Source organism: Corvus brachyrhynchos, unplaced genomic scaffold (genome assembly GCF_000691975.1).
Source record: "Corvus brachyrhynchos isolate BGI_N302 unplaced genomic scaffold, ASM69197v1 scaffold50, whole genome shotgun sequence".
In the NCBI taxonomy this organism is placed as follows: Eukaryota; Metazoa; Chordata; class Aves; order Passeriformes; family Corvidae; genus Corvus; species Corvus brachyrhynchos.
In genome coordinates, this window is record NW_008235964.1 from 1,683,615 (window position 1) to 1,699,084 (window position 15,470).

The window sequence follows — 15,470 nt, forward strand, 5'->3', positions numbered from 1 at the left end:
AGTAAAATAACATGGGTCGCTCACTAAGAATTTCTTTTTTTATTGAGATTTTTTTCCCCAGGAAATAATTTTTTTATTTCCCAAGGTTTTTCCCACACTACCTGAAGGCATCTGGACCTTGTATATAGGGAATTCACCATGACTTTGCTAAGGAGTTTGGCATTCATGACCTAAGTTTTGTCTCTTTCAATGTAATCAGCATCCATTAGTGCCATGGAAATGGGCATCCAGAGGGGTATCACAGAAGCACAGAATGGTTGAGACTGGAAGTGACCTCTGGAGAGCATCTGGTCCAACCTCCCTGATAAGCAGGGCCACCTAAATCCAGTTGTCTGGAAATATGGCCAGCTGTTTTCTGAATATTTCCCACAGTGAAGACTCCACAGCCTTTCCTGGAATGGATGGTTATTTTCAACAATCAAAGAAAAGCAAGTTATGAAAGGCTTTTGATGAGGTTCCCTGTCTCTTTTAAGACTGGATAATAAACCAAAAAATTGTGGGATGCTTTCTGGTCCAAAGCTTTTTCTTTTTACCTGTATGTTTAATGTAGTTCTTGGGTTAAAAATGGGTTCTAGTTTTGCTGCTTGGACCCCGTATCTCCTGGATTTGTGCCTGTGACTGTTCCCATGCACAAGAGGAGGACTAGAAAGTGCCTTTGTTTGAGGTAGACCTTAGACAGCAGGATGGAGCAGTCATGGGACGTGTGGGTTTGTCCTTCTAAGGATCACTGAGCAAGCTGGATCCCAAGAGAGCAGCAAGGCAAACTCAGCGCATGCAAGCCCAGTCCATAGGTAAAGTGTTCAGCTCTCTAGACATGACAGTGCAGCCAATGTAACAAGGAAATTTTGTTGCATTTCCTTCAAGAGCTCTTTGGTTGCCCATCTCTTTTTGTTTGTATATGGAATGACTTCTGGCAGAAATGTTAGATAGGCCAGATCTCCTGTCCCATCCTTGTAGTTCGGATTTACAAAGTTACAATGAAAGCAGATCCTGAATCATAGGTGGATTGGGTTTCATCCAGGAGTTTTATACGGATTTATCTATACATGTATAGAACTAAAATCTTCCAAGCTTAAAGTAAACAAATAACCTAGAAAAAATCTCCATTTCCTTCTTTCCTACACTGCTTTTTGCTGAGTGCAGGCCGATCTAGCTATAACACATAAATAATAAACCATACATCAGGAAAATGGTTTTTTGTAAGCAAAAAAGAAACAGAGAAAGAAGACTTGTGCTCTTTGACTTTTATTTTAATTTGTCAGGGTAAGAATGAATGACATGACACAAACAGCTTTAAATGAAACAAAGCAAAACACAGATTACATTTTCATCACTCAACAATTGTTTTGCTGCACTTTGTATCTTCTGTGATGCATGCACATCAGTTTACATTGTAAATTCTATAGGGTGTGTGACTCCATCATCTCTGTTGATACATGTTCTTAAACAAATCAAATTACATTTTCTGTTTGGTATAGTTACTGAAGGAACAGCAAAATACAGATCCATTTTTCCTAGAAGAGGAGAGGGAGAAGACTGTAAAGCTGACTGTCTCATAACTATGTCTATGGCCTATATCCTTCTTGAAGTTGATAAGAAGTCAAGATCTTTATTTATATGTTTAAGTCACAAATTTTCTGAACCTTTAAAAGTTTCTGTGAATGAAAATTAAAGAAAGTTTCAGAACCTCAAATGCATTTTATACATCTGATGTTTCAAGTCAAAATAAAATAGAATGAAACTTTTATAAAGCAGTAAAAGAAGGCAGGACAAGTGAAGCGAATCACTTTCATTTTTCCCTATTTTCGCTAGGACAAAATCACCACTTACAAAAACACCCAACCCCCCCAAAAAAAACCCAAAACCAAAAAAAAAAAACCCAACAAACAAACAAAAAAAACCAACCCAAAACCCAAACAGTTTTTGTCAGCTATGTATTTTTTTTTTTTTTCCCACTGGGAAATACGTTGGTCAAAATTCTCACCCAGCCCATGATGGGCTCAGTCAAGACTGCTGAAGTAGCAAAGTGGAATTCACTGCAGAGGAAATAAAGGACTTGCACTTTTCTTCTACCAGATATAAAATGAGAATTGAAATAGATTCTCACAGTTCACAATAATTTTAAAAAATCTCAAATTTTATATTGAATTGTGATTTCACAGACCTGTTTGACTTAGAAGCTTTTATTCTTTCATTCTAGGGAGTATTTAAGTATGATGTTGGTTGCCAGACTTCCAATGTAAAGCATATTTACTTCTAAAAATAAGTCACATTACTTACTGAAGTGGCTGAAGGGAAAAAGATATGACATGCAATAAATTATCATATAGTAATAACATTTGTATTGCATTTTATTGTGGTTATGGTGTTAACTTCTGTGGCAGCTAACAGTGTCACTTCTGGTTTTTGACAGTAAATTAATAATTGGAGCTTACAAAGCCCTTTTGGGCATATAACACATTTCCCAGATTTCAAAATATTAGGACAAAACCCAGTAATCAGCTAAAACCAGTTTATGGAATTATTATGTTTTTTAATTATTATTTCCTTTTATTTTATTTTACTTTTTGCTAGGATTCTTTAATGACTTTTATTGAAAGCCTCATTTAAAAGGTGAAATTACCTTAAATTTTATTACTGAGAAGGCTTGAAAGACTCTTCTGACCTAAGAAAGACTAATATTTTGCTGAAAAAAAAATCTACAGCAAGAGTTAAAGGGCATCTTAGAATTTAACTAGAGAGGAACAATTTCACATTGGAGAAACACATCTAAAATGTACTAACAGCAAGAGCTTCACAGAACTAGAGGTGTCTCCTCTTGAAAAAGCTTTTAAAATTTCTCAGTGAAAGATGGCTGGCTGCATTTTAGACTTATTTAAAAGTATTAAAAGGTCTCCAAGGTCTGGCATGTTCATCCTTTCACTTGTATGAAGCTTAAGTGCAGTAACTGTTAAAGGTGTTTAAATTTTCTAGTTTTGTTTAGCCTTTGAAAGCCCCATACTAGTAGAAATATTTGTATAGAATCTATCAAACTAGCAATTAAAGCCTTTTTACTTCTCACTACATCATTTGATTTAAACCTTAAAGTCTTTGCAGTTCAAATGCTGCAGCAGCCTGCAGAGGAACTGAGAAATGAAAGGACCTGCACACAGACTCAGATAGTTTCATCCCTGAGCACTGACTTGCAGAGTAGATGAACAGAAAAAAAAAGGTCCCACGCAGCAACTGGACCCATCCACACATAGAAAGTCAGTATTTTTCAGATTTAACTACAGCAGTTTTAACTATAATGTCCACTTTTACATTTGAGAATAAATAGCTTCCAACCAATTTAATTTGAGGGAAGCATTATGTGGACACATCCAGAGTTCAGAGAAAAAACTGACAGCCAGAAGTGACCTATCTGAAATTCATTAGTACTCTCACTGTCTCACAGTAGATATGTGTCCATAAAAAAAAAAAAAAAAAAAAAAAAAAAAAAAAAAAAAAAAAGTTGCCAAGTCCAATTATCACTAATTGGCAGTTAATCTGAGAGGGAAATACAAGTACTTAGGGGCCAACCCTGCACTTATTGAGGGAGGACAAAAATACTAAAAATACTAGAAATGAGACAGAAGGGTAATATAAATGTATCTCCATATTGGCTCCAGGCAACTGGTAGTAGATCTGATGGGGTGAAGTAAGGGTTACTGTACTACTGACAGATCAGACCAAAAATTGATGTGCAGGAAATTGAAGGCCTCAAACACTGAAGCTGTGTGAAACTCCTTGGGAAATGGGTTAACAAAAGGAATGTACTTTATTTAGCACTTAAAGCTTCCTTTAGTGATACAGTTTCTAAACTGTCACAAAAAGAGATGCAGTTCCCATGGTGTGTACAGGAAGATTATAGACTTTGTGAAAGGGGGTAAGAATTAACTTTTTTTTTTCCCCCCTGCAAGAAATCTATTCTTTTTTGTATTTAGCAAAAGAAGCCACAGAATAATTGCAAATGGGCTGGATAGTGACTTTGCACTGAGATAGATCTTCATTCATTGTACAAGAAATTAATGTCTCTGTGTAACAAAAGGCATGGGTGATGTTTTATATTTCATTCCTCATTTTCCTTTTTCCTCTGGCAGAACTATTTAATTGGTGGTTGGTGAAACCCTCTGCACTTTAGAACTTCACCTCTTTTAATTGAAACAGATACTATGACTACTCAGAACTACAGCTGGTTCTTCTATCTGCAAATGTATTCTGTTTTTCACTTGATATTGAGTAACCATCTTCCCTTCTTATCATCAACATGAAAAAAAAATTCATTGTTTCTGCGAAAGCTCCATTTACCGCCCCGGCATGCTTTGTGCATTACCCCGTTGACAACGGACAAAATGCTTTTCCTAAAGGAAAAGGAGGACTATTTCATTGTCTTTTATTCTCTGGACACTACTGGCCTTTAGTATTTGGCCTAGAGTACATCTTTTAGAGTCATTGAAGAAGTAAAGTAAAAAGCTGTACATGGGCAGAAGTGGGAGAAAGATTGTGAATCATAGAATGGTTTGGGTTGGAAGGGACCTCGAAGTTCATCTAGTTCCAACCCCCCTGCCATGGCAGGGACATCTTTCTCTAGACACCATTTCTCAAAGCCTCATCATGCACTTTAAAGGGATTTTACAAGTTATTTGGTCTGTAGAGTCAACTGTTCTAGTAATTATACTGATAATTGGATAAAATGACATGGGTTTTGTTGGTTTGGGTTTTTTTGTGTATTGTTTTGGTTTAGTTTGGGGTTTTTTTCTGGATTTAAAATATGTTGGCATCTTCCCCCACTACATTTTGCACCTCTGTTGATCTTTGCAGTACATGCTGATCCAAGCAAGCAGATCCCTTCCAATTGCTTGCTTGAGGGGTCACATCCATCTAGCATCTGTGCAAACTGCGCAGCTATGGTAAGACCAGCCTGTTTGTTCCCCTGGGAGAAGCAGGAGGCATCATCTGAAGCTATCAGACACAGACTGAGCTGGAGGAAAGAGATAGGACCCATACGGTTGTGCTGGCTCTCATGGCTGCAGGTCTTAGAAGGACCTTTAGGTTACAGTATAAGTGCTCAGCCACTTTATAAAGCAAAACCCATCAAGGCTCCTAAATAGGAGAGCACCACATGAGGCTCAGGCTATGCTTGAATGGCAAAATATTGACAGTTTCAATAAATGCTGTAAATTGAACTCTTGCCTACAAATAAAGGCTAATGACAAAAGGAAATGGGCCAGAGTCATCGCTTGCATACTGTTGCTGCCTGCCCCTGAGGTGCAGCCAGGCCCAAGACTGGTCAGAGAAGCCAGGACCTGTCCCTGCCATGTGCTCTGAATCCCCTTTGTTCTAAGCGCGGGTAAAACTGAAAGTAACTCGGATTCCACCGAAGCAGAGTCCGATTGGCTGGGTACTCTGGGTCCGCCCCTAGTTCTCCCCTTTCCCTTCCCCCCAATAAAAGACAAGCGGAGTGGGCTCCGTCCTCTCTTGCTCAGGCTACCCTTCTGCTAACAGCCTGTGTGTGTCTCTGTCTCGGACCCAGTACAATCTACTGGCCGGATTAAAGCATAGAACGAGGGCTACATTTCTACCTCTTTGCTTCTGCTCTTGGTATCAGCTTTGCAGCTACCACTTGGCGCTTTTGGAGCTGCTGAAGTGCTTGATCGCCCGTGCAGTCTCTCTAGGCAGCTCAGGGCTTTCTAAGGCACTGAACTATGAGCCTGGCTGGCTAAGTGTGCTGTGAGTATATCCACAGCATACATTGGTGCAAGTTTTCTAATTCATTGAAATTAGCCTTTTTTTTTTTTTTTTTTTTTTTTATAACAAGAGTAGATTTGACCAGGTATTTTAAACTGTAAGTGTCTAATGAAGTACCACAGGACCAATATTAATTTTGGCCTGGATTAACATAATCTTTAATGATTTGGAAGAAGGAGACAGGTAGCATGTTCATAAAATTTGCATGTGATACTGGTGCCTTTTCCTGGTCTTAAAATCAAGAGTCAAACACCGTTAGAAGGGAAAAAGGGATTTCACCCTGGTATTTATTTGAAGGATCCTTAGGTGCACACATCCAGGTCAAATGCACTGCAATGCACACCCTCAAAAGATCTGGTACAACATTATAGGTTTTACTAATCAGCATATCTATCAAAAAATCCCCAATGAGAGGCTTGAATGAGCCCCCCTCCCTGAGGAATCTTCCCCTGGATGGTTCTATCTTGGTTTATAGAATGTGCTCTGGAGAGGACCTTGGGGTCTGGGGCACACTAACCCTTACATACAAAGCTTCTAAAATGTTTAGTCTCTTAGCTTGACAAACAAGTCCAAGAATGTAGGCAAAAAGCACTAAGAATACAGAGGTTGTAAAAGGTATAACAGGAGTATAAAAGAAAAGGCAAAAGGTCTTCATGGCATCACTACAAAGGTTGGTTTCAAATATTATTGAAGGTACAAAACCACTGTGGGGCTGAAAGAGACTTCACTGAGCAAACCCAATAAAATAAACAAACGAACAAAAAAAAAACCAAAGAAACAAACAAACAAACAAAAAAAAAAAAAACAAAAACCAAAAAAACCTCTGAAAGAAGAGATTCCGCTCAGCAAAGCGTAGATTGATAAATATAATGATTAATATTCTGATTTAAAATGCAAGAAGAAGAAGTCCTGGTAATGCAGAGGGAGACAAAGATTTCTCATCTACGAGAAATAATCATGAACAGATTAAAAATCATGTTTGCACTCTTATTAGTGGAACCACACCACTGATTTCTTTAAACAGGGACATATATTTTGTAGGAAATATTAAATTTTGAGAGATTGGAAAGAAATCAAAAGAAGGTTTGAAATACATCAATAACATTAAGTGAAAGGGGTTGATTTCAGAGCAGAAGTTTAAAAATGTATACAAAGTAGCAGAGGTGAGATATGTTTTCAGGGAGGAGTTAAGGTGTTGGGAATGTTGTAGTGCACATGTGAAAATGGCTGATGTGTGTTTAGGGTAACACTGCTGGAGCAAGGGGAATGGAATCACAGCACCAAAGATTCAAATCGAGCATAAGGAAAATATCTTGGAAGTAAAATGTGTTCACCTGGAAAATCATTTCCTCAAGGATGGTTGGGATTTAACACTTCTGTGCATTTTAGCCTCTCTGTTATATCTTCTCAAACTGCTGTGAGACAGGCAAGTGCTATTTATTATCTCCATTTACCTGATGGGGTGTTAAGGATGCTTCTAGACACTGCCACCAAAATGTCATGGGATGTTGCAGCTGCCAAGGGATAGGTCTGGGAATATTCCCCTGCAAGAGAGAAAAGCAAACTTGCTTGTTTGTTTGCTTGGTTGGTTTTTTTCAATATGAAGCCTTAAATTAAAACTATTTGTGTTTATTGCATCAGCCTCAAACTGTAAGTGCTGTAATTTTTCTTTTTTTAATCTTCTTTTCTAACATTGAAGATCCGATGACTATATTTTACCCTGAATGAGGCAGGTATCTCAAAGTACTAAATGTTTTAAAAGATGGCTTTGCCTCAAGTATGCCCTTGTAGTGTCCAATTTTGCTCTTTCTTTTGAATAATTACTTTTATTGGAAAGAAGCAGGAAAATATTTTTTTTCTTTAATCATGTTGAAATTAAGAATAAATGTTTCAGAAGAAAGCTACCAGTGTTTCTTTTATTCCAGAGCAATTTCAGGATGATGGATATTATTGCAAGAAATATTTCTCCATTAGTATCTTCTGTTTGGTGATGGCGTCATCAGCTGCTGTAGTGAATTTAGTGAGTCTTTTTAATTTGTCCACATGTTTCAGTTCAGTTAATTTTCTTGTTAAGTTTTCAGTGGTGAACATGTCTAGGAAGGTTTGATGGAAGTTAAAGATAAAACCCCTGCTTTAGATACCCAGCTCGAATACATTAGCAAATCAAAATAGCAGCTATTACTCACTGTCCTTAAGGTTTTTAAACTAAATTTTCTTTTTCTTTACCATCACATGCTCCTTAAAACCTAAAAGTTGTTTTCTAACCTCTTTAAGCTGTAATCACTGTATGTGAAATGAGAACTCTGGAGACCTTTACTTGTATAGGCATGTAACAACTGAGTGTCAGCAATGTGTGGTACCAGTAGAGGGATCATTTCTGAGATACTGTAATTGATTCAACATTGTAATTGACTTAATCACTTCCACTTAATCACAGAGTCACAGGACAGTTAGGGTTGGAAGGGACATGTGGAGATCATCCAGTCCAACCAACCCCCTGCTAAAGCAGATCACCTAGACCAGGTTCCACAGTGTTGTGTCCCGGTGGGTTTTTAATATCTCCAGAGAAGGAGACTCCACAACCTCTCTGGGCAGCCTTTTCCAATGCTCTGCCACCCTTGGAGTAAAGAAGGTTTTCCCTATGTTCAGGTGAAACTTCCTGTGTTTCAGTTGGTGCCTGTTGCCCCTTGTCCTGTTGCTGGGCACCACTGAATAGTGTGGACCCATCCTCTTGACACCCCTGCACCTCTTTTCAGCCCTTTGATCCTCTTCAGGTGGTCTCTTCTGGCTTCAAACTCTGTAGTAAGAGTAGTGGAAAGGATTACCATCAATCTACTGGTCTGTACAAAGTGTTCTTTTGCTTATACAAAGTGCCTCTTTATCAGCATTTCTAAATACTCATGCCTAGCTGTAACTGTGGATGCACAAAGCATCTCAGCACAGCAACTGCTTGAGGTCAACTCTGAAATGAAATCTAAGATGGCAATGAACTCTTTAAAATAGTCACTCTATCAGTTACTCCATATACCTGCTGTGAAGTGATAGCGATGTTGAGTGAAGGTACAGGGAGAAAAATGTGTCTAGGAAAAGTTTATTGAGTCTATCAGGAAAGGAAAGCCTGTATGTCAATAACAAAATAAGCAGAAATGAAGCATTCCAAACAAATCACATTAGGATATGTATAATATAATATAATTAGCCTGTGCTTCAGGATTAATGCTTTAATTTTATACTGAAATAGCAGTCAGAGTTTTCATTCTAAATTCAAAGCATTTGGAAATATCTTCTCTACCTTTTGATTTGTATTCATTTGCTGTTTTTTTCTTTTAAAACAAGTAACTTGAGCTCTGGGAAGTTAATAATCCTGAAAGTAGATTATATACTTTTGATGACACTTCATTGCACCTATCCTAGCAAGCAAGACTTAATGCTTGAATAAGTCAGCTTCCATCGATCTGTAATGGGTATTTTCAGAAATAGTATTGAGTGGGCATTATAAGACATGACTTCTCTGCAGTGGAAATTTCCACTTACTTCATTTTTAAATAAATAACCCTGGTATTAATTACTTTTAATTGAAGATTAAACCAGAAGATTTTCATTTTGCCAAGGAAGTAGTGTATTTAAGCAAAACTGCTATTTAGGATGGGAAGTGTCTCATGTCTCCTAGCTCAGTGATAGTGGCTTATCTATGTATGGTTTTCATAGTGAATAGTGCTATTACATGTTTGAAAAACATGTCTGTCATGGGCTGTCTAAGCTAGATTAGAGACAAAATGGGTTACATATTACAGGCACAATTCTTTCAAGAGAAGAGGTTTTAATCTGCAAATCCAGCATATTTCCTATTACCAGGTCAATTTCTGCTTTGTTCATTAAGGCAAATGGTGTAAATTGGTTTAAATAGGTGCTGGAATTGAAGTGACAAGAGTAATTTATACTACCCGAGGTTCTGTTCCCTCCTTTAAAAGATAAGACACAGTGATAAAGCCTATGCAGACTGCTCTAATTGGTCAGGCCTGAGGGATGTTCAGCAAGTTTCCCTGGGTCCTGCAGCTCATTTTGCAGAGTCTGCAGGCAGAGTTCTGCAGGACAGCTGAGATACCATTTACCTTCACCATGGTCTCTGTACCTAATTCCATTCCAGACTTGACACAGAGTTCACACTGGTTTTGTTTCTACCACTGTATTATTAAATATTGAATGTGCTCTTTGCACTCACGAGTATCTTTAGTGCTCAGAAGTGTGTGAACAATTTGAGATACAGCAGTATCTACCTTAAATCCTTTTTATAGATAATGTTCAGTGGTCCTGAAAATGCACAATTTGCACAAACTGCAGCTAACAATGTTTGATCCACGAGCTAGGCCTGTAGCAAACTATACCTCAGTATCAAATATGGGATATCAGAGAGTGCCAAATGAATGCAAGTTTATGTTGGTTTATATGACCCTCACTATTCAAGCAAATATTTTAGATCAATGCAAATTTTTCTACTGTAGAATTCTTAGAGGCAGAAGTGTGGCCGAGGAAATTAACAAACCCTAATTTGTTCTTCTTTTTATTCTTGACAGAGGAGCAGTGATGTGTCACTCGAGGGCTCTTTCCTCCAGTGTCTTTCCCAGTAAATTACATAGTTTCTCTTGCATGCCACATGCATCATTAAACATTCTGTATATCTCCCAATCTTCTCCATCTTAACATGGAGGAAGCCAGTAATAAGATTACTCTTTGTCACTAAGAATTACTTGCATAGCTATAAGGGAGGAACATTATATGCGTACATGCACCGCAGGAGTCAAAGGATAAGCTGAGCTCTACTGAATTAAGCGCATCTATCTGTACACTCAGTTTTCTCATGCCTTTTCATGTATTCCTGCAATGCTGTTATATTCAGGAATTTAAATGCTAATCCAGGGATCAAAAGAACTGTAGTTAGCACTTAAAATAAACAATAATAGCAATGAGAATGGTGGCTGTATAATTGGCACTTAGAGGACTTTGTTCACACATCCTTGAGGAGTCAATGTTTTCTGAGGTACCCCTAACTCTTAACTAGAAGTGTGAGTTAGAGGAAATAACTGGCTGGGCTTGCCTGAGAACATCAGGATACGATTGATCCTGTAGACAAACACCCTTGTATGGTTGAACTCAAGGAGGAGAAGTTAGTATTCTTGTGCTGGGGAAACACATGCTGAAGGAGCACCCTGCAGCTCCCATGGAGACCTTATCTTTGCAACTCTGTTCTTCTGTGTTGCTGAATCCTTCCAGTATTATGACCTCTAGGAGTTCTGTGTTGGTGACAGCCCATACACACTGCCAAAAGCAAAATACAAGATGGTTTAAAGAGGCAAGTGCAGTTGGGTGAGAAGGAATCTGTATTCTGGATTTGTATTTCTTGCATTGCACCACATACTTCTTCATAAGTAGTACCACAGAACTATGTAGGTACATATGAACAACACATGATGCCACTCATCATTAACAATCAGTTAATTATTTTACTTCATTATGTGTTTCTAGACATTAGAAAAGAATTAAAGCTTTGGCAGTCAAAGTGGTGAGTACTTACTTTACAGTGACCTAGATAAACTAGATATGTCTGGGAAATGCTAATGAGTGTTTTACCTCTCTGCTCTCTTTCTGCATGGCTGATTTATCATTTAATACAGCAAACTGCTATGCAGCTATCCTTTCTTTTCATGATCCTGGATTCCACCTAATAAGGCCTGCTTTTCAGCTGGGCTTGTTAGCACACAGAGTGTGTAGCATTAATAGCTGTTCCTGTGTTCAGCTGATCCTCTTGCTTGAGCATGGCTGTTATGGATGGCATCTATTCTGAGTTTGAGCTGTCCTCTGAATGAAAGTCCCAAAGCCCAGAAAAACAGATTTGGAAATAAAAAAGCTTCCTAATCTTGACAAACCAGTGTTAAGGTTCTAGGTGCCAGAGATGCAATTTTCCGTCCCTCTAATAAACCGAGGTGCTAAAATAGTGAGAGGTTAGGGCTGAGCAGAGAAGGGCTCCTCAGATCTGAAGTTTATGTTGCACTTTAGGAATTCTTCAGTGTGCAAAATGTGATAAAACGTGTAAAAATGAGCATGTGAGGTTTATTTTCCCTTCTATTCAAGCCTTAAAGGTAGCCAGCTGATAAAGATATTCAGTCCTCAAGTACATTCATGGTCTCTCAAGTATATTAAGTTCATTTAATTGGTGAAATATTTTGACAACATAGGTATGTCTAAAACCATTTTCTCTTTACTATTCAAGTAAAGCCATCTACAGCCAAGAACTTCTGCTGAAGGGATTTTTCTAGATTTATTTCAGAAAAAAAGAAATTTTGTCTATTTTCTGCTAAGAAAAATAGCTTGAAAGAGAAAGGTATCTTTCATATAAAATTAAATCATAGGAAACTCTCCACAGAGGTGCAAGGTAAAGTGTGAGTTTTCTCTCATGCTGAGAAAAGATGGAGCTTGGCTTCATGTTCTGTGTAAGCGCTTAACTCCTAGTACCAAGTGATGCTGTGTGCTTAAGAGGAGTGGGAAGGACACCCCTGTGCCTTGCCCTGGGCTTCTAGGTAGTTGGTAGGCTCCTTTTGGGAATGCAAATGGGTGACAGTACTTGTGAGGATGAAGAAGAAGTATTTAGCATCTGGCTTTTACTTGGGCTTTTGTGTAAGGTCAGTGCCACACTACTTACCATTGTCAAAAGCAAGGTATTTCCTGATATGTCCAGAAGCTAAACATGAAGAGCATCTTGGTTTCACACATTGTAAAAGCAAGGTGGCAACAAAAAACAGATTCCAGGAAACTGAGGCTTCATTTCCATCCTTTTCTAGGTACTTCCCTCTTCCCTGACTCTGTTTCCTTCCCTATTGACTTTGAGTATTAGTATCTACGTCATGAAGGATTCCCAAGCCCAAAGTAATTAAGTCTGAAAAGCGTGTTGAGACATTCAGATGGAAAGCACTGTCTAACTGCACTGGCATAATTATACACTGCATAACTGATCCAAGTACCAAAGAAAAATGGAACACGAAAGAACAGCTAAATTTATCCTAGAAAATGGTTTCAGCAGTTCAGCATTTAGATTTAGATCAGTAGAGCAGCCTCACTGCTGTTTAAAGCCACAAAATCAGCTAATTTTGGCTGATGTACGATCAGTTGTTGTGAAGTGCCTTTTAATACGTGTTGATTTAGCTGTTAATTAAGAGGATTTTTATCATACAATTAACCTATACTTTTGTTTTTAAAATGCTCTCTGGATAAAACATCTATTGCTTGATTTTAATTCTTAAACACTTCTTTCCATTAAATTTACTGTACTTTTATGTTTTACAATCCATACCTAGATCATAGCATTGATAAAATATTTTTAGGATATTGAAATGAACAATTGTGCACAAATATTTCACACTGAAAATGAAAACAGAGCAAAACACAAAATTCATGTGGTGTTGTGCAAAGTGTCTCACTGGGATACAGGTACAATATTTAATCTCTTAACCTTTTTCACCACCAAGGTATAAAACAAATACCAGCATAATCTGCCAGTAATATAATCTGGTTTGTAAAATGGCTAATGTTCTACTCCCCAAATACTGAGAGTTGTGCTTGTGCAAATTAAGATTTTATAACTCATGCTTTTGCAATCAACTGTGTTAGCTGATAGAGGTATTTTTGTGGTTTTTGTGATGCTACAAGCTTAAAAGGTCTGGTAGCTTTTACAACTGTTTTGTTGGTTTTTTCTTTTTTAATACACAACCTGTCTAGCAAAAGAGATTATATAGGTATGTGTCTGCAATTTATCCTGATGTTGCAGGTGTGCTGCACTATTGTGTTCATCAAAACAGTGGTGCTAAGAACCTGTGACTTAAAAAAGGGAATTATAAAAGCATCTACCCAACCCCATCCCCAGGAACACATCCAGGACCGACTTTTCAGTTAGAGTTAATTGAGCTAACAATATTGCCAACAGTGGAGATGGAAATTTATATTGGTTTATCTACTGGTTAGTAAAAGTGTGAGTATCATGTTTTTCCAACTCTTTCACAGCAGAAGCAAGCAGAAGGTCTGTCCTCAGTTGGTCGCTCTGTATCTTGAGGGCTGGGTGACATAGCTCTGCTGGATGACTCTGGGGAATAGCCAAGTCAAAGTGTCCAGCCTGGGAAAGAAATGATGTAATGTATGCAAACTCTGCTGCCCAGGATGCTGTTCTGTTATAGGCTTATGCACAAGGGGAAAAATCATCCCAATGTGCGACATTAAACTCAGTGTTCTCAGTGCTGCTGCTTAAAATGCACATACTCTTTATTGCTTGCACTGACTACTAAAAATACTATATGGTTAATAGCAGTAAAAGTATAATTCATATCGTAATACATTATAGATGTTCAGATTTCTTATTATGATCCTAAGGCCCAATGGGAATAGTGTATCTGGGTGATGTAGTGGTTGTTGAGTTGTAAGTGCTAAAATAAATGCTGCAATTACTTCTGGGTAATGAAAGGATAACTGGACCAGTTTTGCTCTTTCACTGGTGTATGCTTGTTTTATGAGGGATAAACTCAGAGAAATGCTACTGCTGCTTATTCATGATGCAGAAATCAGAATCTTCTTTTCCTACCAGATGCAGAAAAATCAGGCATAAATGTTGGAGTGCTTACCCAAAGATTGCTGTCAAATAAAATCTGCACTGAGACTCTGATAGTAATAAAACCTCCTAGAGAAGAGAAAAATTCATAAAAGAGAAGAATAATAAAATTGAAAATAAAATTATAAACTAGGATTTTTAAGTTGCTTCTGGTGTTTCTTAATGTAATGGGAACTAAAAGATTTTTCTTTCTATATATAAAAAACCAGAAATTATTCTAGATTATATTTTCATTTATGGCATAATTTATATAATAAATTGTATTATCATTTTAAATTGCAACCTACTGTCAAAAATTGAAAATTACATTTTACTTTTCAAGATAAAGGCATTACAGCTGAATCACTCTGTTTGAGTGAAAAGTTCTAACTGAAACTCTGTCTTTGAACAATTTGTAAGACCACATTTCAGTTAGAGACAATTGATAAGCATACTTAAAACGGATTTTAAAAAATCAAATACATAGTGATGGTTTGGCTTCATTTCACTGCTTACAGATTGTGTGTATACACGATACTTTGCTAATGTTACTTTGCAGTGTTACTGCTTGTTTGTTTATTTGAGTGTTTTATTTATTAGTGATTTTTTTTATTATAGTGCTTTGTTTATTTATTTATTAGTGATTTTCTTAGCAATTTGAATTGCTGTGGTTTTGTTCTTTATTTCTCCCTTTCCAGTAACAGTGTCCAGGCTGCTTTTCTACTCCCCTCCAGCACCAGGAGCGGCAGCTGGCTCTCTGCTAGCTGTGACAGTGTGAGGATGGGGGAGGGGGAGCAGTTGGCCACAGATTTTCATACAAACATAGAATGGTTTGGGTTGGGAGGGACTTGAAGGATCTGACAACTTTCACTAGACCAGGTTGGTCAGAGCCTCATCCAGCCTGGCCTTGAACACTTCCAGGGCTGGAGCACTCACAGCATCTCTGAGCAACCTCTTTCAGTGCCTCATGAGGTGTTGCTGAAACACCCTGGATCAGAGGTGTTACTTTACCTTTAAAAACTGCTTAATGCAGAAATTTGGGTTTGAGGGAACAGTAAGAGACTTTGGGATT

At 37.8% G+C, this 15,470-nt stretch overlaps 1 protein-coding gene and 1 long non-coding RNA gene across 13 annotated transcripts in view; one reads left to right on the top strand and one right to left on the bottom strand.

The window, feature by feature from the left end:
- The window catches only part of CACNA2D1 (calcium voltage-gated channel auxiliary subunit alpha2delta 1), a 364,954-nt gene that overhangs the window by 109,946 nt on the left and 239,538 nt on the right, over window positions 1-15,470 (top strand). The window lies entirely within an intron of this gene.
- On the bottom strand, window positions 12,917-15,470 carry LOC108445114. The gene is made up of 2 exons (XR_001859868.1): window positions 15,410-15,470; window positions 12,917-14,488 (listed from the first exon to the last, which is right to left on the bottom strand). It is a non-coding gene; the product is annotated as an uncharacterized LOC108445114 (long non-coding RNA).